This window comes from Leucoraja erinacea, chromosome 9 (genome assembly GCF_028641065.1).
Source record: "Leucoraja erinacea ecotype New England chromosome 9, Leri_hhj_1, whole genome shotgun sequence".
Classification (NCBI taxonomy): Eukaryota; Metazoa; Chordata; class Chondrichthyes; order Rajiformes; family Rajidae; genus Leucoraja; species Leucoraja erinaceus.
Window position 1 is genome coordinate 36,580,997 of NC_073385.1, and position 23,233 is coordinate 36,604,229.

The following is a 23,233-nucleotide window of genomic DNA, read 5'->3' on the forward strand; positions in this document are numbered from 1 at the left end:
ATTGGAGGAGGAGCCATCTTGGGGAACGGCTGCTAACCAGCAGCCGTCCGTTTAATTCATTTTTTTTTTTTTTTTTCAGTTTTTAGTTAGTCTTGTTCTTGTTTGTTCGGAGAAATGGACTTCTTAATGTGGGGGGAATGGGGTAATCTTACTTCTAGGTCCCTACCTGGTCGGTGAGGCAGCTTTTTTTCTCCGGGCTGCCCCATCGACCCGTCCTCGTGGCCTACCAGCGGGCGTGGAGCGCCGTTTCCTGGCGGGGACCGCCCAGCACCTCGGCTTCGGTGGCGGCACAGCGCTGGAGCGCTATCGCGGAGCGGAGCGGGCGATGCCTTGCCTGGGTCGCCGTGCTGGATCGACACGCTGGAGCTCCGGTGAGCTGGACCGCCGTGATCATCACCTCCAGGCTGCGGGTCTGCGGAGAGGAGCGGGCGGCGCCGACATTAACATCGGGAGCCTGGGAGCTCCAACCCGGTGCGTCCTTGTCGGCTTCGGAAGCCGACAATCCCCTGCTAGGAAGCGGCCGTTCCAGGTGGCCCAGTCGCTGTGAGGACTCTCCCGACGCTGGGGCAACACCACCCGGCCAGAACGGCCAGAAACATCGGGCCTCCGTAGAGGCAACAGCGGTAGCCTCAATAAGCCTGACTTTTGGGAGAACTGGGGTTGGGGACTGGACTTTGTGCCTTCCCCCACAGTGGTAACCACTGTGGGGGGATGATTTTTCTGTGTGTAAGTTACTTTGTTAGTCTGTCCAAGATGGCTGTCGGAAGGGAGAGTGGATGCTGGCGCGCTTTAGCTGCCGCTGCTCTCTCTTCACATTGTGTTTTTTTGATTTTGTGTCTTTGGAGCGATTTCTATCTTTAATTTGTGTATTGATGATGTCCTTATTTTTTTATTTTTCTCTGACTATATGTTTTTTTCTCTTCTGTTAATCTTTGTAAGGTGTCCTTGAGATTTGAAAGGCGCCCGAAAATAAAATTTATTATTATTATTATTATTATTATTATTATTATTATTATTATTATTATTATTATTATTATTATTATTATTATTATTATTATTCCAAACTCTGAGGAATACAAATCCCAATTTACTCCATTGAAAACCAAACAATATCCCTCACACTACTCTGATAAATCTTCACTGTCAACCCTTTATGTCAGGTCTTCTTCTAAGATTTGGAGAACAAAATTGTAAACAGTACTATAGGTGCAATCTCACCAGGATCTGATATAATTGCAGTCACACCTATACTCAAATCACTGACAATAAAAGCAAACTTTTGTTATGTCCTCCTTAATGATTGCTGAACCAGTATCCTGTTAGTAAATTGTATACAGGACATCTAGGTCCCTTTGAGCATCGATGATTCCAAATTGTCATTATCTACATACATTAATCCTCAGCTCTTCTATTTTGTGCACCAAAATGGAACACCTCTTGTGTTTTCATATTATATTCCATCTGACTTGTTCTTTCCCACACCCTTAGTGTTCGTATACCCTTTTCTTGCCTCTTTGCATCTTCCTCACTGCTTGCAATTCTACCTATTTTTGTATCATCAGTTAACGTGGAAGTATTATGTCTGGTCTACTCGGTGAACTTGTTGATGTAGATAATGAACAGCTGCACCCCTGCCACCAGTCCCTGCTCCACTCCATTTATCACCACAGGTCAAACTCCCCAAAATTCCCACTCTTTGTTTTTGATCTCTCAACCAGTTCTCAATCACATCCCAAAATATCAGCCTCGAAACTTTAATATTTTTGACCAACCTCAGGAAAGGATAGACATAAACGATTTATTTAATTCCTCTGCCATTTAATTACTCCCCATTTTTATGTCCCTTGCCAGTTTGCTCTCATATTTTGTCTTGCCTTTCTTTGTCAATTTTTTTCACTCTGTTTGCTGAGTTCTAAAATGATACCAATGATGTACAGGGATGGATTTAGAACAGCTAAGAGACTGAAACCTAAGAGTGGGAAAAAAATAGTCTTCAGGGGTTGGCAGGCTGTGACACGTGGGATGTTGCAGAGACCAGCTCTGACCAAGCTGTTCATTATCTACATCAGTGTTGGATGAGATAGCCAATACGTTCAGATTTGCTGATGATTTCACCAGATAAATTTACTTCATCCTTTTGTTTGAAGTATCCCGTACTGTTTCTTTAGGTCGACTGTTTGATTTTTCACTCTTTGCATGCGCATTATTGTGCACAACCCCTTAAACTTGGAGTTTACTTTAAATGGCATCACATTTTTTTCCTGAATACATATGGCAAAAAGTTGGCCATTTACAAAGCATCTTTGTACACCTTCTCCTCTCACTCTCCCAGCAGTGTAACTATTTAGTTCAGTTCAGAGATGCAGTATGGAAACAGGCTCTTCAGCCCACCAAGTCATGTCAACTCTCAATCACCCATTCACACTTGTTCGATGTAATCCCACTTTCTCATTCACTCCCTACACTTTAGGGGTAATTTTATTAGGTTGGCCATGTATATAATGTAAACAATTTAATGGTTGAAGTTCTGAGCGCTGATCTCACTTTTACAGGGAAAACAAATCTACATAGTTAGCAATAAAAACTTTGTTTTTTGCCACAAACTTTGGCATAAGACAGTGAAACAATTTACTTTGAATTTTATTGAGATGCAAGTTGCAGGAAATAAGAGAGCAATTACTTCTGTGAGCTGAACATAATGGACTGCTAATACTGGAAATCTGACCTTAAAATAAATGTGAAAATTTACATGCTAAGCTTGAGCAATTAACATTTCTTTCACAAGCAAAAAATTTAAACTCGCAGCATAATGACAAAGCTTGTAGAGCCGTTGCCTCATAGCGCCAGAGATCCAGGTGTGATCATGATTACAGGTGTGACCTCTGGCGTTTGCACGCTCTCCTGTGACCAAATGGGTTTATTCTGTGTGCTCCACTTCCCTCCCAAATCCCGGAGATGCGCAGGTTGGTAGGTTTATTGGCCTCAACAAATCTCCCCCAGTAAGTAGGTGGGTGGTTATTTTAGTTTAGTTTAGAGATACATCATGAAAACATGCCCTTCAGCTAACCAAGTCCATCGATCAGCTGACCCACTAGTTCTGTTATCCCACTTTCACACCAACACCCTACTGTCAGGATTGAACCCGGGTGTCTGGCCCTATTGGGCAGCAGCTCTACCAGCTGCTCCACTATGCTACCTCCAATGAGTGGTAAAATCTGGGGGGAATGGATGACAATATGGAGAGAATTAAGTTGCATTAGATTAGTGTAGGATTTGTGTAAATGGATAGTTAATGGTCAGAGTGGACTCAGTGGGTCAAATGACCTATTTCCATGCTGTTTGTGTCTAAACTGCTGGAGAAAGTAAGTTGGTCAGGCCACATCTGCGGAGGGAAGATGGCATTTCGGGTTGGGACCCTTCTTGAACATTTCTTTCATCTATACACTTACAAATGAATTTGTTGTGGAGTTCAAACATGTAAATTGTTTCCCTTTGTCTCTTGGTCCTCGCCTCTAATGAATACAAGATATCTCACCACCAAGATACCTTGTCCAATTGTGAGATATTGGACAGGCTGTTGGAGTTGGGGGTTGGGAGCATGGGGTGGGACAATTAGGGATGTGGGGGTTTGCCTTCAGATTCCAGGTCCCATTCCAGGAATACTCCTTTCATACTTTACATCCTTCCTTAAAACTTACCTTCTTGTCCAAATTTTCAGAATCTTTCTATCAGTTTTCTGCACACTGTAAAGGAGAATATTTGTTAATGTATTTGCCAAGGGATTTAGGGGTCCAACTCCATAACTCTCTGAAAGTGGCAACACAATTAGATAGGGTGGTAAAAAAAAAAGTCATATTGTAATCTTGCCTTCCTTGGTCAGGGCATTGCGTACAAGAATCAGGAAGTCATGGTGCAGCTTTGTATGCCTTTGGTTAAGCTTTATTTAGAGCATTGCATGCAATTCTGGTTGTCTAGTTATGGGAAGGATGTGTAACAAGTAGATTTTAAATATATATTTTAAATTCAGATTACAGGAAGGATGTAGAGGCTTTGCAATGGGTATGGAGGAGGTTTGCCAGAATGATGCCTGGATTAGGGGGCATAACCTCTAGGGAGAGGTTGGAGAAACTTGGATTGTTTTACTCCAGAATGCCAGAGGTTGAGGTGAGACCGATAGAGATGTATAAAATGACGAGAGCCATATAGAGGGTAGACAATCAGAACCATTTTACCAGGCTGGAAATATCAAATACTGGAGGGCAGGGCATTAAGGTAATGGGGGCAATGTTTAGAGGATATGTGCAGGGCTAGTTTTTTTTACACAGAGAGTGGTGGGTGCCTGAAATATGGTGGTGGAGGCACACACGATAGTGGGATTTAAGAGACTTTTGGATAGGCATATGGATGTGCAAGATATGGAGGGATATGGATTATGTTCATGCAGATAAGAATTGGTCTTGGCATCATATTCAGTACAGACATTGTGGGCCAAAGGGCCTTTTCCTGTGCTGTACTGATGCCTTTCCTAGGAATAATTCATTTCCAAACCTGGTCTAAGAATTTCTTCCATTTCTTCCATTTTCATCATTTTTGTAAAAATTGTGTGTTTATTGTCTAACATTCAAGCTTAATCATGAAAATAAATATATCAATGTAATTTTATTGTTCGCCCATTTCAATTTTGGATGCCAAAACTATTTTATAAAAGTTATGGCTCACAAGAATCCACAATACTTGCAACAAACCAATATTCATATACTGTTTTCATCATGCTTCTTTCATGTGAGATAGAAATAGGGGTTCTGTTTGGTAAATAACAAACTTCCAGTGAGAAAATTGATATTTCATCAAACTTCCATAAGTGAAAATTACTTCCAGTCAAGAAATCTAACTTTTCATCAGTAGAAAATACACATGTGTGAAAAAAATGCTAAAGCCTTAACCATAAACATGTGTAAAAGTAACAGAATGAAAATTACTCTCTGAGATTTGTGAAAATGAAGAACATGCTCACAGCTGTTTTATGGAAACGTGACACTGCATGGTGGAGCTTTTCTTTTAAGCAGAAAGAATATCAAAACTAGTACATCCTGTTTTTGTTCATTGCACATCAATATGGCATTAAAACTAAAGAAAGTGGGGTACCTTTTCACATGAAAAATGTCATTTTCCGTAAACGCTTACTGAGAATTAAATTACATGCTTTTCTTATTTAAAATATTCAATATTTTTTTAAATAACGAGAAAATGGACATTGAAACAAAATTGATTTGAAAAGGTCAAAGAATATTTTTAAAGTATTTTTTCATTAAAATATCTTTAAAAATCTTGAAAATCCACAACTGTTCTTATTATCACAAACTAGCCTCCAGATGAACTATTTTATCAATACAATACTGTGCCATGCCACATTTCTTATGCTTCACCTGAAACTATCCCATATTCATTTTATTACAGCTTATTTCATTTTACAGCATTCATTCTCTAATCACGATATGGGTTTTCAGCATTTTTAAAAAAAACTTTTGAACTGCATAGTCAATTTTAAATACTATTGCAAACTCAGAATTTATAAATTCACAAAACAAGCAGCACATAAATGAATATTTATAAACATCAAAAAATAGGATTATATGACACAACTAATATGCTAGCTAGTATTTTCCCAAGTTGGCAGAACACTGTGCTCTTTGAGTCAGTGGACTGGTCCACATTTAGGGAATCTGTGACCAACCTGAATTAGTATGCCATTACTGCGACTAACTTCATCAGCAAGTGTGTAGAGTAGTGCATGCCACAGAACACAATCCGAGTGTTCCCTAACCGGAAACCATAGATGATCCCTGAGATACATTCCCAGGTGAAGGCCAAGACTGTTAAGTACAAGTCAAAGAATCCATAAAGTCAGAAGTTAGACTGGCCTTCTTCAGGATGAATCTACAAAAAACAACTGGCAGTATACTTGGAAATGCATCATCCAACTACCGGGAGTGTTAGAAACATAGACACATAGAAAATAGGTGCAGGAGGAGGCTATTCGGCCCTTTGAGCCAGCACCGCCATTCATTGTGATCATGGCTGATCGTCCCCTATCAATAACCCGTGCCTGCCTTCTCCCCATATCCCTTGACTCCACTAGCCCCTAGAGCTCTATCTAACTCTCTCTTAAATCCATCCAGTGACTTGGCCTCCACTGCCCTCTGTGGCAGGGATGTTCACGGACATCTTTAATCTCTCCCTATCTGTTCTGAGATCCACCTGCTTCAAGAATAGCTCTATCATCTTGATGCCAAAGAAAAGCAAGATCTCATGCCTAATGACTACCATCCAGTGGCCTTGACATCCACCATCATGAAATGCGTAGAGAAGCTGGTTGTGGCACGCATTAAATCCAGTCTACCAAATAAACATGATCTACTGCAGTTTGCCTACATGTCCACAGTTGATGGCATCTCCCTAGCCGTACACTCATCCCTGGAACACGTGAATATGAAGGACACATGCGTCAGACTACTGCTCTGTTTTCAATAACATAATCCCACCCAAGCTCATCTCCAAGCATGGAACTTGTAGTCAGCACTCCCCTCTGCAACTGGATCCTTGACTTCCTGACCAACAGACCATAATTAGTGAGGATAGGTGACAAATTATCCTCTACAGTAATCCTCAACACTAGTGCCCCTGCAAGGATGTGTTCTCAGTCCTTATTCCTTATACATGCATGATTGCAAAACCAAATGCCAATGCAACTCAATTTATAAGTTTGCAGATGACACCATCATAGTGGTCTAGATATTAAATAATGATGAGATGGAGTACAAGAAAGAGATTGAAAACCTCATAACCAGGTATCAAAACACCAACTTATCCCTCAATTTCAGGAAGATAAAGGAGATTGTGATTAGGAGTAAATATCACCAGCAATTTGTCCTGGACCAGCCACATCAAAGATATGGCCAAGGAAGCATGCTAATGCCTCTACTTCCTTAGAAGACATTGGCAGTTCGGCATGTTCCCAACAACTAGCAACAACTTTTACAGATGCACCATAGAAAACATTTTATAGGGATGCATCACAACATGGTTTGGGAACAGCTCCATCCATGATCGTTGAGTGCTGACATGGATAGAGAAGTGGTTGGCAGACAGGAAACAAAGAGTAGGGATTAACGGGTCCCATTCAGAATGGCAGGCAGTGACTAGTGGGGTACGGCAAGGCTCAGTGCTGGGACCACAGCTATTTACAATATACATCAATGATTTGGATGAAGGGATTCAAAGTAACATTAGCAAATTTGCAGATGACACAAAGTTGGGTGGCAGTGTCAATTGTGAGGAGGATGCTATGAGAATGCAGGGTGACTTGGACAGGTTGGGGGAGTGGGCAGATGCATGGCAGATTAAGTTTAATGCGGATAAATGGGAGGTTATCCATTTTGGTAACAAAAACAGGAAGGCAGATTACTATCTAAATGGCGTCAATTTGGGAAAAGGGGAAGTACAACGGGATCTGGGGGTCCTTGTACATCAGTCTATGAAAGTAAGCATGCAGGTACAGCAGGCAGTGAAGAAAGTGAATGGCATGTTGGCCTTTATAACAAGAGGAATCAAATATAGGAGCAAAGAGGTCCTTCTGCAGTTGTACAGAGCCCTAGTGAGACCACACCTGCAGTATTGTGTGCAGTTTTGGACCCGTAATTTGAGGAAGGACATTCTTGCTATTGAGGGAGTGTATCGTAGGTTTACAAGGTGCATTCCCGGGATGGCGGGACTGTCATATGCGAGAGAATGGAGCAGCTGGGCTTGTACAGCCTGGAGTTTAGAAGGATGAGATGATATCTCATTGAAACATATAAGATTGTTAAGGGCTTGGACACTTAGAGGCAGGAAACATGTTCCCGATGTTGGGGTAGTCCAGAACCAGGGGCCACAGTTTAAGAATAAGGATTAAGCCATTTAGAACGGAGACGAGGAAACATTTTTTCTCACAGAGAGTGGTGAGTCGGGAATTCTCTGCCTCAGAGAGCGGTGGAGGCAGGTTCTCTGGATGCTTTCAAGAGAGAGCTAGATAGGGCTCTTAAAAATAGCAGAGTCAGGGGATTATGGGGAGAAGGCAGGAACGGGGCACTGATTGGGGATGATCAGCCATGATCACATTGAATAGCGGTGCTGGCTCGAAGGGACAAATGGCCTACCCCTGCACCTATTATTGTCTATTGTAAGAAATTGCAGAGAACTGTGGACACAAACCAACTACTCTTCTATTGACTCATGCTGCCTTGGGAGGGCTACCAGCATAATCAATGACCAGTCACATCTCCGTCATGCCCTCTTCCTTCTTCTCCCATAAGACAAGAGGTACAGAAGTACCTGCCTACCTCCAGTTTTAGGGGCAGTTTCCTCCCAGCTGTTATCCGACAGCTGAACCATCCTCTCACTAGTTAGAGTGAGGTCCTGACCCACCATCTACCTCATTGGAGGCATGAGAAACATCTTTAATCCAACCTTATCAGACTTTATCTTGCACTAAATAATATACCCTTTACCTGTATCTGTACACAGTGGATGGATTTATTGTAATCATGTATAGTCTTTTGTTGCGTGTATACGCACCAAAAAAGCGATTCACTGTACCTCGGTACACGACACGTGACAATAATAATTAAACTAAATATTTTTCCTCTCTTTGATTACCAATGGTCTGAAATGTTTGTTGAACTGCCGTGTTCGGGATTACTGTGACTATTAAGACACAAGAGACTGTAGACGCTGGAATCTTGAACAAAATAAAAACGAAACTGCTGGAGGAACTCGGCGGGTCACGCCGCATCTGTGGACGGAAATTGACAGGCGACGTTTCGGGTCGGGACTCTTCCTCCAGCAATCTGTTTTTTTTTTACTGTGACCCTCGGCTTCCTAGCCTTCATCATTCCAGCCTGGTCCATTGAGGCGATTGCTCCAACTCCATACTCAAAGGCAACAGACATCCTTTAGCTTCGGGAAGACTCGGTGTATTTGGGCATTTCCCCAGAGCACAGCCACTCGTACCGTATAGGGTGATTTCACCAAATGTCAAATGAGTGTAGAATCTTGAGAAAAACACAAAGTGGCGGAGGAACTCAGCGGGTCAGGCTGCATCTGTGAAGGGAACGGACAGACAACGTTTCATGACGCGAATAAATGAATCTCTGACTTTCTAGTGGTGGCTGTACGGATCCGAAACGTCGTCCGTCCATTCCCTCCATAGATGCAGATGAATCCGAATAGTTCATCTAGCACTTGTGTGTTGAAGGTAGTTGAGGCCAGTTCATTGGCTATATTTAAGAGGGCGTTAGATGTGGCCTTTGTGGCTAAAGGCACCAGGGAGTATGGAGAGAAGGCAGGTATGGGATACTGAGTTGGATGATCAGCCATGATCATATTGAATGGCGGTGCAGGCTCGAAGGGCCGAATGGCCTACTCCTGCACCTATTTTCTATGTCTATATTTCTATGTTGACCGCAATTCTATACGATTTAAATGGTCCCCGTGAACAAAGAACATTGGTGACTGTGAGTCCTTCTTCGCCACCCTACCCAGGTCACTACAACCATGGAAGCTGGGTCCCAACATCTACCGGCGAGAACTTGCAACACATCTTTGGTGACAGCATCTTTGGAGAAAAGGGATAGGTGACGTTTCATGACCGGAGCCTTCTTCATACTGGTATAATCCAGCATCTGCAAATCTTTGTTTCTACATTTTAGCTAACACTATTTCAATTCGGGGTTACAAAGCGAACTAGACAACTTGGATCTTAAAACATTTCGTTGTTTATGCGACTTTAACAAACAGCGTAAAGAGTAACTAAAAAACGCAGTTTACATACCACACAAAAAAGCGTGGAAGCCATTTCTTATTAGTAGTGAGTATCCATTAACAAAGAAGGTACCCATTAGCAAAGAAAATAATTGGGGTCACGGTAAATCCTCACAATGACTGACAAAGTGATTACAATTAAGTTCAGCTTTGGCTAAATACACTTGTGGAAAACAATAGATTTGTTGGAGACACAATAGACTGCAGAAGCAAGAAGAGTTAAACACAAAGTGCTGGAGAGCCGGGATCTGGAACATATCCGGTGAACCTGGACATAGAACATAAAACAGCACAAGATCAGGCCCTTCGAACCATAATTTCTCTGCCACACATGATGCCAAGAACAACTCTTATCTGCCTGTAATCCACATCCCTCCATTTCCTGCACATCCACTCGCCTATCCAAAAGTTTCTTGTACTCCAGTACCTTCCACCGCCATCACCCGTGACAGCGCATTTCAGACACTCACCACTCTTTGCGTAACATAAACTTGCCTCGCACATCGCCAGTAAACATTGCGTCTTTCAGCTTAAAGCCACATTCGCCTTTCACCTGTGGAGGGAATGGAGAGGCGACGTTTAGGGACCGGACCCTTTTACACACTGATCTTGGGAAGCCTCAGGCCAAAGCATCCCCCGACCCAGTGAATGGTCATTCTGTGCAGAGTGGTTACTATGGCACAAAGTGGGAGCAGAGCGGTCAGGTGGAGTGGCGAAGGGTATAGAGGCGATTTACATCATTTGGTCAAGTAATCTCGTACAACTCCCCGGGTAACCGCGCTGGCATAGCTGCGGTCGGAGCGGCAGGGAGGGGAGACGGCCACTTGTATTCCACCCCCACCCATCACACGTTTACCCTTTGGCTCCGACACGAGATCTGTCATTGACCCGAGATCTTTCCGCAGATCCTGCCTGATCCGATGAGCGTTTTCACCTTTTTAATTTCTGATTACCAATTTCTGAATATTATGCTGTGGTTCGATTTTGATTCTGTTAACTACAATCATAAAATGACATTTGGAAACTGGAGGTATGTCTTAGTTTAGATTAGTATAGCTTAGTTTCGTTTCGTTGAGAGATACAGCATGGAAACTGGCTCTTCGGCCGACCATCCATCGATGTAACCCACTCTTCCATCCACTTTCAACACACTGGGCGGAGGGGGGGCGGGTTTCGGAGGCCAATTAACCTACATTTCCGCACGTCTTTGGGAAGTAGGGAGGAAACGCGAGCACCCTGTTGAAACCACTCCAACGCGCAATCTCCACATAGACAGCACACGGTCCAACCAGAGTCTCTGGCGCTGTGAGGCAGCAGCTCTTCCAGCTGCGCCACTGTGCCGTCTTTGATTTGGGATATTTATAAACATAACCTTCACCTGGTTAGAAGATTTGGAGTAGAATTTTAACTCACGCAATGTAATCAAAATTACATTTCGGTTACAAGTTCTGGCTGCAATAAATCAAACAAACGTGTCAATCGTTTCGAAGGAGTCAGTGGAGAGATCAGGAAGACCAGATGACAGTATTCTAGCCAGATGCAAAGTCATAATTCCCGGAATTCCGGAGGGCCTTTTGATGATTATATGAAAGGTTTAAAAAAAAAAGAGCAGCGGCGGTGTAATCTAGGCTCTGGGTAACGTTATAATAAAAGCCACTAGGAATGGAGCGCTAAATCGGAAGTGGAGAGCTTTGTTGTTGGTCCAGTTTACACCTACGACTGTATGGTTGAGCATAGTTTTAAACCCTTCTATCAATCCGGCAACCACACCAACATGGATGTCCGAGTCAAGGGTAGTGACGAGGCACTAGTGAGAGGTTGAACACCTGGTTGAACGGTGGCACAACGACAACCTCTCGCTCATTGTCAACGTTGGCAAGATACTAATAGCTGACTTCAGAAAAGGGAATTCAGGAGACTATGCGCCAGATTTCATTCCTGGGTCAGTGACAGAGATAGTTAACAGCTTCAAATTCCTGGCTATTAACATCTCAGATAATTTGGCCTGGACCCAGCACATAGATGTAATCATGAAGAAGGCACTTTAGTGCCTAATTTTTAAGAGATAGAAGATTTCTATCTTCCAGCATAGAAGATAGAACTTAGAACAGTACAGCAGGGAACAGGTCTTTTGGCCAACAAGATCTATGCAGATCAAGACGCCAGGTTAAAAAAATCTTCTTTGCCTGTGTGTGATCCATATCCACCTGCATATCCATATACCAATCTAACAGCCTCTTAAATGTTATTATCATATCTGCTTCCACGCCTGGCAGCACCTTCCAGGCACCCACCACTCTGCGCAGAAGAACTTAGCTGCACATCTCCTTTAAACGTTGTCTCACTCACCTTAAAGCTATGCCCTATAGTCTTTGACATTTTTACCCAGGGTCAAGAGCTTCAAATTCCTGGGCGTGCACATCTCTGATCTTTCCTGGTCCAAGAACACTAACGCAATTATCAAGAAAACTCATCAGAGCCTCTACTTCCTGAGAAGATTACGGAGAGTCGGTTTGTCAAGGAGGACCCTCTCTAACTTCTACAGGTGCACAGTAGAGAGCATGCTGACCGGTTGCATCGTGGCTTGGTTCGGCAACTTGAGCGCCCTGGAAAGGACTACAAAAAGTAGTAAACACAGCCCAGTCCATCATCGGCTCTGACCTTCCTTCCATCTAGGGGATTTATCGCAGTCGCTGCCTCATAAAGGCTGGCAGTATCATCAAAGACCCACAACATCCTGGCCACACACTCATCTCCCTGCTACCTTCAGGTAGAAGGTACAGGAGCCCGAAGACTGCAACAACCTAGGTTCAGGAATAGCTACTTCTCCACAGCCATCAGGCTATTAAACCTGACTCGGACAAAACTTTGATTATTCATAACTAATTATCTGTTATTTGCACTTTATAATTTTATTTATTCATGTGTGTATATATTTATATTATAGTGTATGGACACATTGATCTGTTTTCTAGTAAATGCCTACTATGTTCTGTGTGCTGAAGCAAAGCAAGAATTTAATTGTCCTATCAGGGACACATGACAATAAACTCACTTGAACTTGGAAAAAAAGGTTCCAAATGTCAATCCATGCCTCTCATAATTCTATTTACTTCTATCAGTTATCTCCTCAAACTACCACCACTCCAGAAAAAATAATCCCAGTTTGTCCAACTATAATAGCTAAAACCTTTTAATCCAAGCAGTATTGTGGTAAATATCTTCTACACTCTCTCCAAAACCTTCACATCCTTCCTGTAATATAGCACTCAGAACTACACACAATATGCCAAATGCAGCAAAACCATTTTTTAAAATAAAGTCTTGATATGACTTCCTGCCTCATAGTCAATACCCGGACCAATGAAGGTAAGCATACCATACGCCTTCTTTACCACTCTGTCAACGTGTTCCCATTTTCAGGGAGCTATGGATTTGGTCCTCAAGATCTCTCTACACCAATCCTGTTAAGGGTCTTGCCACTGATTAACAGGAAACTTCATAGATGCTCTGTAGAAATTGTCCTGACTGTCCACATCATCAAAAGTAACACCCTAGGCCACTGCCTCATCACTAATGCATTGTATTGCACAATATTTTGTTTTTGTTGTCACATATAGGTTGTGTATAATTTATATTTAGTGTGTTTTCTGTGTGTGTGCATGTGATGCTGCTGCAAACATAATTTTCACTGCACCTGTACCATGCTTGTGCATATGACAATAAACTCGACCAGTCTTGTCAGTTGAATGAGAATGGTTGAATTACAGATGTTTGCTGCACAATTTGAGTCCTGTACCTGTGTGCTGTATTCTGCCAGTTTCGTATTGGAGAATGATAAATTTACTGGGAGTGTGGATGCAAAATGGCCAGTACGATTTATGAGTCAAACAAAGAGACTGTCAAGGGACTTCTAAAATATGGCTTGGTATTCTGATGGAGATATTTTATGCACTGTTCAGAATCCAGCACACTTAACAGTACGGTCCTCAGAGTTATGAACTTTACTGTGCTTGAGATTGGCTCCAGACTCCCAAATAATTAATTGTTTCAAATAATATGTATCATTGTAAAACCTTTCATGTAATGGCACTTCTATATTCTACTGTTCCACCAACATAAATGCTAATATTCAGTTCCATAATTTGATTTTAATTGCTTCCCCATATTTTATCATTTGATGTGCCTAATATTATTCTCAGATCTATTCTTGATCACGTCAGGAATTATTGGGGTTATAGGCATCAGAAATATTCAGGGCTACTTCCATCAATAAATGTAAGAAAACGCATGAAGAAACAAGCACCTGTGACCTAGTATATATGATATATTAATAACAAAGCACATTGAATCACAATGCTCAGATAACCTAAGGGAATATGGGCAGAGGCTGGGCTTAGGTCTGGTTTGCTTGTGCTTTAACCAGTCCAGCTTTTCAAACTCCTTGCATTAATTGAATTGATTTTTCCAAGAAAATGCTTGACATTTTAACATCACATGGTGTATTTTGTGCCTGGCCAGCTGTACAACGAATCTAATGCTTTGCAAGAATATTTTGGAATATGTTTCTGTTCATGATACTCACATTAATTTCTGTGATCAGCAAATTTGTTTGTCACCACAATGCTGTAAGAGTTGCATTTTGCATTCTTATCAATGTCTTCACCAAAACTATGACTACATTGTGAAAGGGTTATTGTATTGTATGTATTGTATTGTATTTTAATGACCACACAGCCAGGCTGGTGGAATTTGTTATCAGTACAGCTCGGTACAGGTTCCAACATTTCATCAAACATTAAACATATAGCATAGATATACATACAAACAGATGCATTACATAATACATAAGGGCCATGCTTATTCTTATTCCTCACCGTACAGAGTTTAAAATGTTAATTGAAGTGGGAATGAAACTGTTTTTAAAGCGGTTTGTTTTTGAGGCAATTGTCCTGTATATATTTTCATGTTTGAAATGCTGAGAATTATATTCTGCACACCGTATCCCCTTTGCTCTATCTATTGTGCTTGAGTTTGATTGTATTTATGGATAGTATATCTGATCTGTTTGGATAGCATGCAAAACAAAGCTTTTCTCTTTACCTCTTTAGTACTCTCAAAACTGGTAGAGAGATTTAGGTAGTGCACAGTATTTATTAACTTGGTGGCTAAAATTAAAAGCATAATTCTAATGATGTGTAGACACAAGGAGCTGCAGATGCTGGTTTACAAAAATGACTACGTACTGTAGTAATTAAATATATCTGGTGGCATTTCTAGAGAACATTTCTGGGGTACCCATTAGTCTGAAGAAGTGTCCCTACCCGAAGTCACCCATCCATGTTCTCCGGAGATGCTGCCTAACCCGCTGAGTCACTCCAGCACTTTGTGCCTAAAAATGATGTGTAACAGCTTCAGTGCTTATCACGGTAAACGTGGAATGGTAGCCAGAGAATTGTTTAAATTACATTAACACTCCAATACATTTAAGCTAGGTTAAAGGTTTAATTATGCTGATCAGCTTATGCTGATCAGCTAGACTGCGAGAATCCTATCGCACAAAAGTAAACTGCCACGTCCAAAACTTAACAGAAATATCAATTTAGGAAATGAACGTTTATCAGCTTTGGCTCAGGGCGAACTCTCACAAATTTGGGTCTGAAAGTTGTGACTTCAAGTTGGTCGTAATATAGACTGATACTGACCGCAGCCTTGAGCCAGGAGCACCCTGTTTAAGGTATGATATTACATTGAGACCGCGCACAATGTTTTGTCAAATGTGATACCGTTGCTGATCAATAGTTATCTGTTGTAGGAAGGAACTGCAGATGCTGGTTTAAACCGAAGATAGACACAAAAAGCTGTAGTATCTCAGCGAGTCAGCCAACATCTATGGAGAGACCCTTCTTTTCGACCCGAAAGGTCACCTATTCCTTTCTCCAGATATGCTGTTTGACACGCTGAGTTACTTCAGCTTTTTGTATCTATCAATAGTGATCTCTTCTTCAACATCACCAATGATATTAACTGGCCGTTTTAGCGCACCGCTGTTTTTGAATTCTCTGCACAAATTCAATATTGAGGATGGCAGGAGAATACCAAATGCCCCAAATTCATTGAAATTATTCATTTATAAACAAATGTAGTAAGATGTTTATCTGAAACATAGATCTGTTCCCGTGAGTAATTCTATTTCTGCGACCATTTCACAACATTGCTTATTTTATAGATATTTCCAGACATATTAACAAAATGGCTATTGCATGCATTTTGTGTGTTAATTTTATTAATACATATTGCGAGTTATTTGTAAACTCTGGTGGAGTTTTAAAACATGAACAGGCAGGCACTTCTATCAGGTTTGAATGCATGCACAATCGAACGTCGTTTGCAGAATTTTGCGTAGTCCCAAAGACAATGTCAGTCTCTTCGCAGTGAATCGAAATCCGACTGCACGGTAAAATGGATCACGCATTAAACGCTGGCCTTTGCAATGCAAACACATTTATTGTGAAAAATTGTGTCCAGCCCAATCACAACGCAAACGAAAATGTTATAAATAACACATTAAAAAACTAAATTTGAGTACTCAGTCAAACAACCGTAAATAGAAGTACGATTTACAATTATCATAATACTGTCAGGAGGTAGATTAAAAAAAACAGACATATGGAAAGACTTAAAACGTGTTTGAAATACTTCGCAGCGAGCGATAAATGTCTCTGTTGGCTGATTTAAAATCAAAAACACCAGGCATAATATTGCGAACTCATCACTTAAAAAACTATATTTTTTCATTTTTCTAAATGTTATCTACAACAAGGATAAAGTGCAAATATCGCTGTGTATTTTTAAAGTACAAATATCGCTGTGTATTTTTTTTTAACTGTGATGGGAATAAATTTAAGTGTTTCCGTCATTATCAATAGATTTTATAACCACACATATATTGTATTTGCTGGCGATTGCATCAATTAGTCCGCATCCGAATGAATGAGAGGCGATTGGGCAGATACCATAATGCGAACGCTGAATTAGATAAACTTCTAAAATAAACATCGCTGCTATCGGTGAATAAACGTTAAAGAATGTGAAGAAAATGTTTCTATTGTGCTTCGGTGATATTTTCTCCGTCAGCTGATAACTAAACGCAAAAGTCGTTTCCAGCCCTTAGTTATGTGCACCTTTAAAAAACGCACTAACAATTATATTAAAAATGTTACGCGTGTCTCCGTTAATCCATAGGCAGAGCAGTGAGCGGAATATATTTCAACAGGAATAATCCATATAATTTAATTACGTCAGGCTGCCTGGCCCGATACTCCAGCACTTTGCTTTTTAAAAAATTTCTATTGGAATTTTATTTGTTGATGTTTGTATCTAGATTGGAACTAGTTCCACGTCTTCGCTCATAGACTGCCCTAAAGCTGCTCCTATGATTTATGAAGTTAACGTGAACTAACCATTACTAAATCAAAATAATGTAATTGTACATAAAGCTATGTCTACTATAAAACACAACTTCACACATATCCCCAACAAAGATGTGTTTACACAAACTGCCGCATCGCTGAACTCCAGTGTGCTTGCATTTACAAATCCGAATACCGTATGGAAGTAGAAAGGATTTACCCTCCGAAGGTGAATATAAATCATGCGCTGCAGCTTTTCAAATTAAATTGTTAACGATAAGAAATCAAGTTTATTGGAATGCATGCTACACCTCGACATTTAAGTAAACGTTGACAGACAGAGCTAAATAAACATCTAGAATTTTCAAAGTGTGTAAAATATAATTTTAGATCTGCAGGTTCAATAAATAAAATGCAAATTGTTGTTGAAAATGCAATACTAATTACGCTGTAGCTATTCTGTTAAAGGTATTTCGGCCCGAAACGTTGCCTATTTACTTCGCTCCATGGATGCTGCTGCACCCGCTGAGTTTCTCCAGCATTTTTGTGTACCTTCGATTTTCCAGCATCTGCAGTTCCTTCTTAAACAGCTATTCTGTTAAAGTGGGTCTCCGTTATGCTGTGATTCTTCGCTCCGTTAACAGGGTTCTTTCTGAACGGTCCTTTTAGTTAGGATACTACTCGATTCACCTCTATCGCAATGTGGATCTTGGACTTTTTCTATGGAACTGGTGCACTACAATGCTGGAAACTTTATTCTGCATACTATCTCCCCCTTTGCTCCAGAAGATGGACACAAAAAGCTGGAGTAACTCAGCATCTCCGGAGAAAAGGAATATGTGACGTTTCGGGTCGAGACCCTTCAGCGTGTTGTCCTTGAGTTTGACGATTGCATTTATGTATAGTTTTTTTCTGATCTGATTGCATTCAAAACAAAGATTGTCACTGTACCTCGGTGCACGTGATAGCAATACACGTGTCATTGAAGAGACTATGTAAACAATATCGACAGACAAGACACCAGATAATCTGTCTCACGTGGAAATAAATATTCTTACTTTGGATGCAAAATCATCTTTTATTCATCTATTAAAATAATAGCGTGTATTTTCAAGAAAATTAAGAATGACTGCTGGTTTGTTCATTGCTTTGCAAACAGTGTCCATATAATCGATGCTTCTTAATGATTAGCGATACAATTTTCATACTATGATTTTGTAGATTGATAAATGGCCCCTGGTGGACGTTGTAAATCATTTGACTAGATTGTGGGAAGACTTCAGTCGGAAGACTTCAGAACTGATTACGATGGATGCGCATAATATGAAATAGTTATTTCTCTTTTCTTACCTGCCAGCTGTAATCAGGAGGTGGCGCCAGATCCCAACAGGGGTTTCCTTCCATTCAAAAGTCGCGTTGGAAACAAGCCAGCTCTGCGGTTTTAGAACAAAATTAACGGGAGAGATATTTTTCAATTAAAGAATGAGATCGTTTAAGAAAAAAACAACGTCAAATAAGGGGGAAATAACAAATTAATTAACCCCCATAATGGCAGGAGCGAGCAACAGTTGAACATATGACACAAGGATTTCAAAGACTTTATTATTGGTACATAATTTACAAACTTCTTTTGTTTACAAACGGCGATTACAAAATTAGCACCAAATGTGGGAAACCTGTGTGATAACACAGTGCCATTTAATAGCAGGTCCTGGTTTTGGAAAGAGAAGCTTCCAGAAAATTCTGGAGTTTGCTGAAAATCGATTCTAGATCGCAACGACTTGATAGTTTCATACATTTAAAACGAAAGATAAAACAATCATTCGGGGGCAGTGGGAAATATTTCCATAACGCTTTAATCAAGATATTCCGAATTATTGATGGGGCATTTCACGGATATTAAACATTCATTTCTACTCCGTTGTTACGCTGAAGATTTCATGTCAATATAACATTTTCCGAAATCGTATTCTCCAACTGACGTGGCATAATTATAATAATAAAGGTCACTCCGCGAATATTTTTTTACATTCACAATCCTCTTAAATCAGTGTTACTCGCTGGTGATTGTTTTAATCTATTTTGTACTTCGTAAAGAAATCTCAACAATTTGAACAACTTTAGCAGTGAAATTCCTGATTCTCTCTTAGATATGGAAATATATATATTTGAAATAATACTAATTCATTTTTATCAAATTATCTCAATTTCGTTTTAGCAAATAGTAATTCTCAGTAATACAAGTTTTCTATGGGAAATATATGTTTAAAATAATGTATATATATTACAATGAGTTCCTGCCTTTCCTATCCCATGTTAGTATATAATAAAAATAAAACATTTGTTCTAAATGGTGTGTCATGAAAATTAATTTACTCCGTATGAGATTCCAGAACAAAACTTTCAGCTGCATAAATATTTCTGTATTTGTATATTTGCAATTAATACCTTTTTGTGCAATAAGGAACTGCAGATGCTTGTATAAACCGAAGTTAGACACTAAAGGCTGGAGTAACTCAGCGGGATAGGCAGCATCTCTGAAGAGAAGGAATGGATGACGTTTCGGATCGAGACCGCTCTTAACACCTTTTTGTTCATGATTTGTGACCTTTTGGCTTATTGTCGCTGATATATTTCCATGCGTATTTTTTATCTGTCTGAACAAAAACAATGCAACTAAAGTGTATTGTGAAAATTGTATGTACGTTTAAGAACCAATTTTCTTTCGATGCAATGTGATTTGAATATTTTAAATCTACCTTTTGTAGAATTTTCCAGGGGGAACAGGTTGCAATTATGTACGAGTGCAACGCCGTAAAATAACGGTCATTTACTGAAGGTCGTTTTTTTTCTCAGATTATCGAAAATCCTACGTTCAGGAAACTTATTTCCTATCTTTGTTAGCAGAAACACGGCCTTCATTTAATTTAAGTCAGCGCTAGAGCCAGTAACAAACTGAAAGCATGTACTGAAAAATATGGCCGATACCTTAATTAGATCAACAGATAGACTTTAAAAAAAAAGTCATTCAGAAAACTCAGAACAAAAATTAATGAGATCAATGTGATCTGTTGAGCACATGGAACTTTCAGTTGGAAAGCATGAAATGGCCAGTTCATGTCACATTCTTACAACAGAAATGATTAGAAATGAAAAATGAAAGACTTCAGTGACCCATACGGTAAGTAACACACATACACGCGCTATTGATACAAAATGGGCTTTGGCTGGGTTTGTAACAATTTTAATGACAAATAATAGTAATTTAGATTGTGGCCTTTTCTAATCTGTTCTCAGTAGCTGGCGACTTCAAGAAATTCGACTGCTTCAAAAGTGTTATGCAGGTTTAAAGAAGCACGCCGAATTATGGCCCCTTTCTTAAAGGATATGTGATCCAAATCGAGCGCTTCGAAATGTGTTGTACTCATTCGGTGCAGGGAACCAGATGCACGAAGCTTCTGGTACTTGCAGTAATAATCAGACCCATGATCTCTATTAATTTTAACACAACACAATTTCAATGTTAAGCACACAGACAGCTTCGGAAACCAAGTAACGCTGTGTTAAATTATGTTTCCAAGAATAAAGATAAATGATGAACTCAATAAATAAATTCTGAATTCTGGAAAATAATTCAGTTCCTGTCTGCATTTTAAATACCAGCGAATCTCCAAGTCTTATGCATGTCCGTGACTTTGAACTTGAGAAATAGCGTCATTGGCATTGGAAATTTTACTCCCTACAATTGATAAATTGTATTTTCCCCGCTGCTTAGCAGTATTTTAATTATACGTGATACAGACAGAATCACCCTGCGTTATGCATTATATGTATAGAATCGAGGGCATTTTTAAGGCAAAGTAGTATATTTAGAGCTCTTGTTTATAACTAACCCACCTGGTTTATGAGAATAGTTTTATGAATTGATCATAAGAATAATGATAATAACCTCTTAGTGGTCCCAGATTACATTCTTTGCAGTTTGCACCCACATACCGCGAAATACTGAGCACAATGAATGCCGTCATAATTAGTATGGTTTAGTCCTTTTAATTTTTCTGGGAAAACTTGATTGCGACGTGTTCTGACTTGTAATGTCAACAATATTCTCCTGGCTATTCTTAGTATGTCAAATGGCCACAGGTGGTGGAAATCGCAGCATAGTTTGAACAATTTGTGCATTCAAAACATAAAGTAAATTCTGTTAATTCTCAAAGGGCCGAATGGCCTCCTCCTGCACCTATTTTCTATGTTTCTGTTGTTCTTCCTCCGCTTCGTAAAGCTGTTGATTCGAAAAGACGAAGGAAATATTGCTTAATTCATATCCATTCTCCGGCACAAATATGTTTTGATATGCCGAGCAGATCACACTCAGGGCCTCGACCCGAAACGTAGCCTGTTTATTTCCCTCTACAGATGCCACTTGACCCGCTAAATTCCTCCAGCACTTTGTGTTTTACTCAAGATTCCATCATTTATAATCTGGAGAAACTCAGCGGGTGCAGCAGCAGGGTTTCGGCCCGAAACGTTGCCTATTTCCTTCGCTCCATAGATACTGCTGCACTCGCTGAGTTTCTCCAGCATTTTTGTGTTCCTTCGATTTTCCAGCATCTGCAGTTCCTTCTTAAACCATTTATAATCTCTTGTGTAACAATCTTTTGGTAAAACATTTTGACTTTCCGGTGTTTTCCCTTTAAATACGTGCTTTTAGATATCGATTTGTTTATTTGCTGAACAATATTACACCTCCAGATTTTAACAGCATTACATAAGTGATGTAAAAAAATCGCGATCGTAAATCTCATTCACACTGAACTAATTATTTGTGTACGTAAATGATTTATAAAACGTCTTAATCGTAAAATATATATTTTTAAGACTTTATTTCAGAAATGCACTGCGTACAGATCCTGATCCTTATTAGAAAAGAAATGCTTCGTGATAAACTTATACAGCTGTGATAATTGAAATATAACCCGATACCATCAACTTTTTTATAAAGGCCACACGGATAGAACAATTTATTTTGTTCAGGACTGTATTTTGTAAAGAACTGCAGATGCTGGTTTAAATTATTTTGATCTAAGGTGTATTCCAAAAGTCAGACTGCATCTGCATTCAGGTTTTTTCCCCCACGGATTTCAAGAAAGATATGCTGGCATTGGAAAGAGAAAATCTAAGAATTAAAGGCTTCAGTTATGAGGAACAAGTATCTGCGGTACATTTAAAATAATAAAGGGAGTCGGTTGCATAAATAAGGATTTACAAAATCTACAATGTCCGTCTTTTGTCAACGTTACGAGGCAAAAAGAAGCAGAACGCTTTTGATTTGCGGCAAAGTATAGTCAGGTGTCGAGCTTTATTATTTATGTTGAGCGAGAGCGAAGTGAATTGATTTCAAAATTCTCACTTGTATTCGAGTCCTCTCGTGACCTGACCTAGCCCTTGCCTATCTACATGATATCCTCTCGCCCTCCAACCCACTGACCACCACCACTCCCACCCCCATGTCAAGTTAGAAGAACTGACAAAATAAAACCTGTTGTTGCTGCTGTTGTTTAGAAGTGAAATGTTGAAACACCCTTTCACTACTACTTTTAAATAGACGGTGGGTTGATTGACTTTTCAAAACCGTGATGGATAGATTTTTGGGATTATGCAGTCAAATTAAACCGAGTTACAAATCCCCCAAAAACTCAATAAAAGGCGGAACAAACTGGCGACAGACACAAAAAGCGGGAGTAACGCAGCGGGACAGGCAGCATCTCTGGAGAGAAGGAATGGGTGACGTTCATACTTCAGTCTGAAGAAGGGTCTCGACCCGAAACGTTACCCATTTCTTCTCTCCAGAGATGATGCCTGTCCCGCAGTTACTCCAGCTTTGTGTGTCTATCTTCGGTTTAAACCAGCATCTACAGTTCCTTCCTACACAAACTGGCGAGGCAGATTAACCTGCTGCTGTT

General features: G+C 40.2%; 1 protein-coding gene across 8 annotated transcripts in view; it reads right to left on the minus strand.

Annotated features, from left to right (window-relative positions):
* The window catches only part of nkx2.9 (NK2 transcription factor related, locus 9 (Drosophila)), a 92,085-nt gene that overhangs the window by 64,456 nt on the left and 4,396 nt on the right, over positions 1-23,233 (minus strand). For 2 of the 8 annotated variants that reach the window (XR_008724009.1, XR_008724003.1), the window contains exons 2-3: positions 18,621-18,703; positions 14,571-16,308 (exon numbers count right to left, since the gene is read on the minus strand). The gene's annotated coding sequence lies outside the window, so the exon portion shown is untranslated. Of the gene's footprint in view, positions 1-3,698; positions 3,744-9,397; positions 10,412-14,570; positions 16,345-18,620; positions 18,704-23,233 lie in introns of those variants that run through there. The other 6 variants (XR_008724007.1, XR_008724001.1, XR_008724002.1 and 3 more) reach the window with 4 other exon arrangements.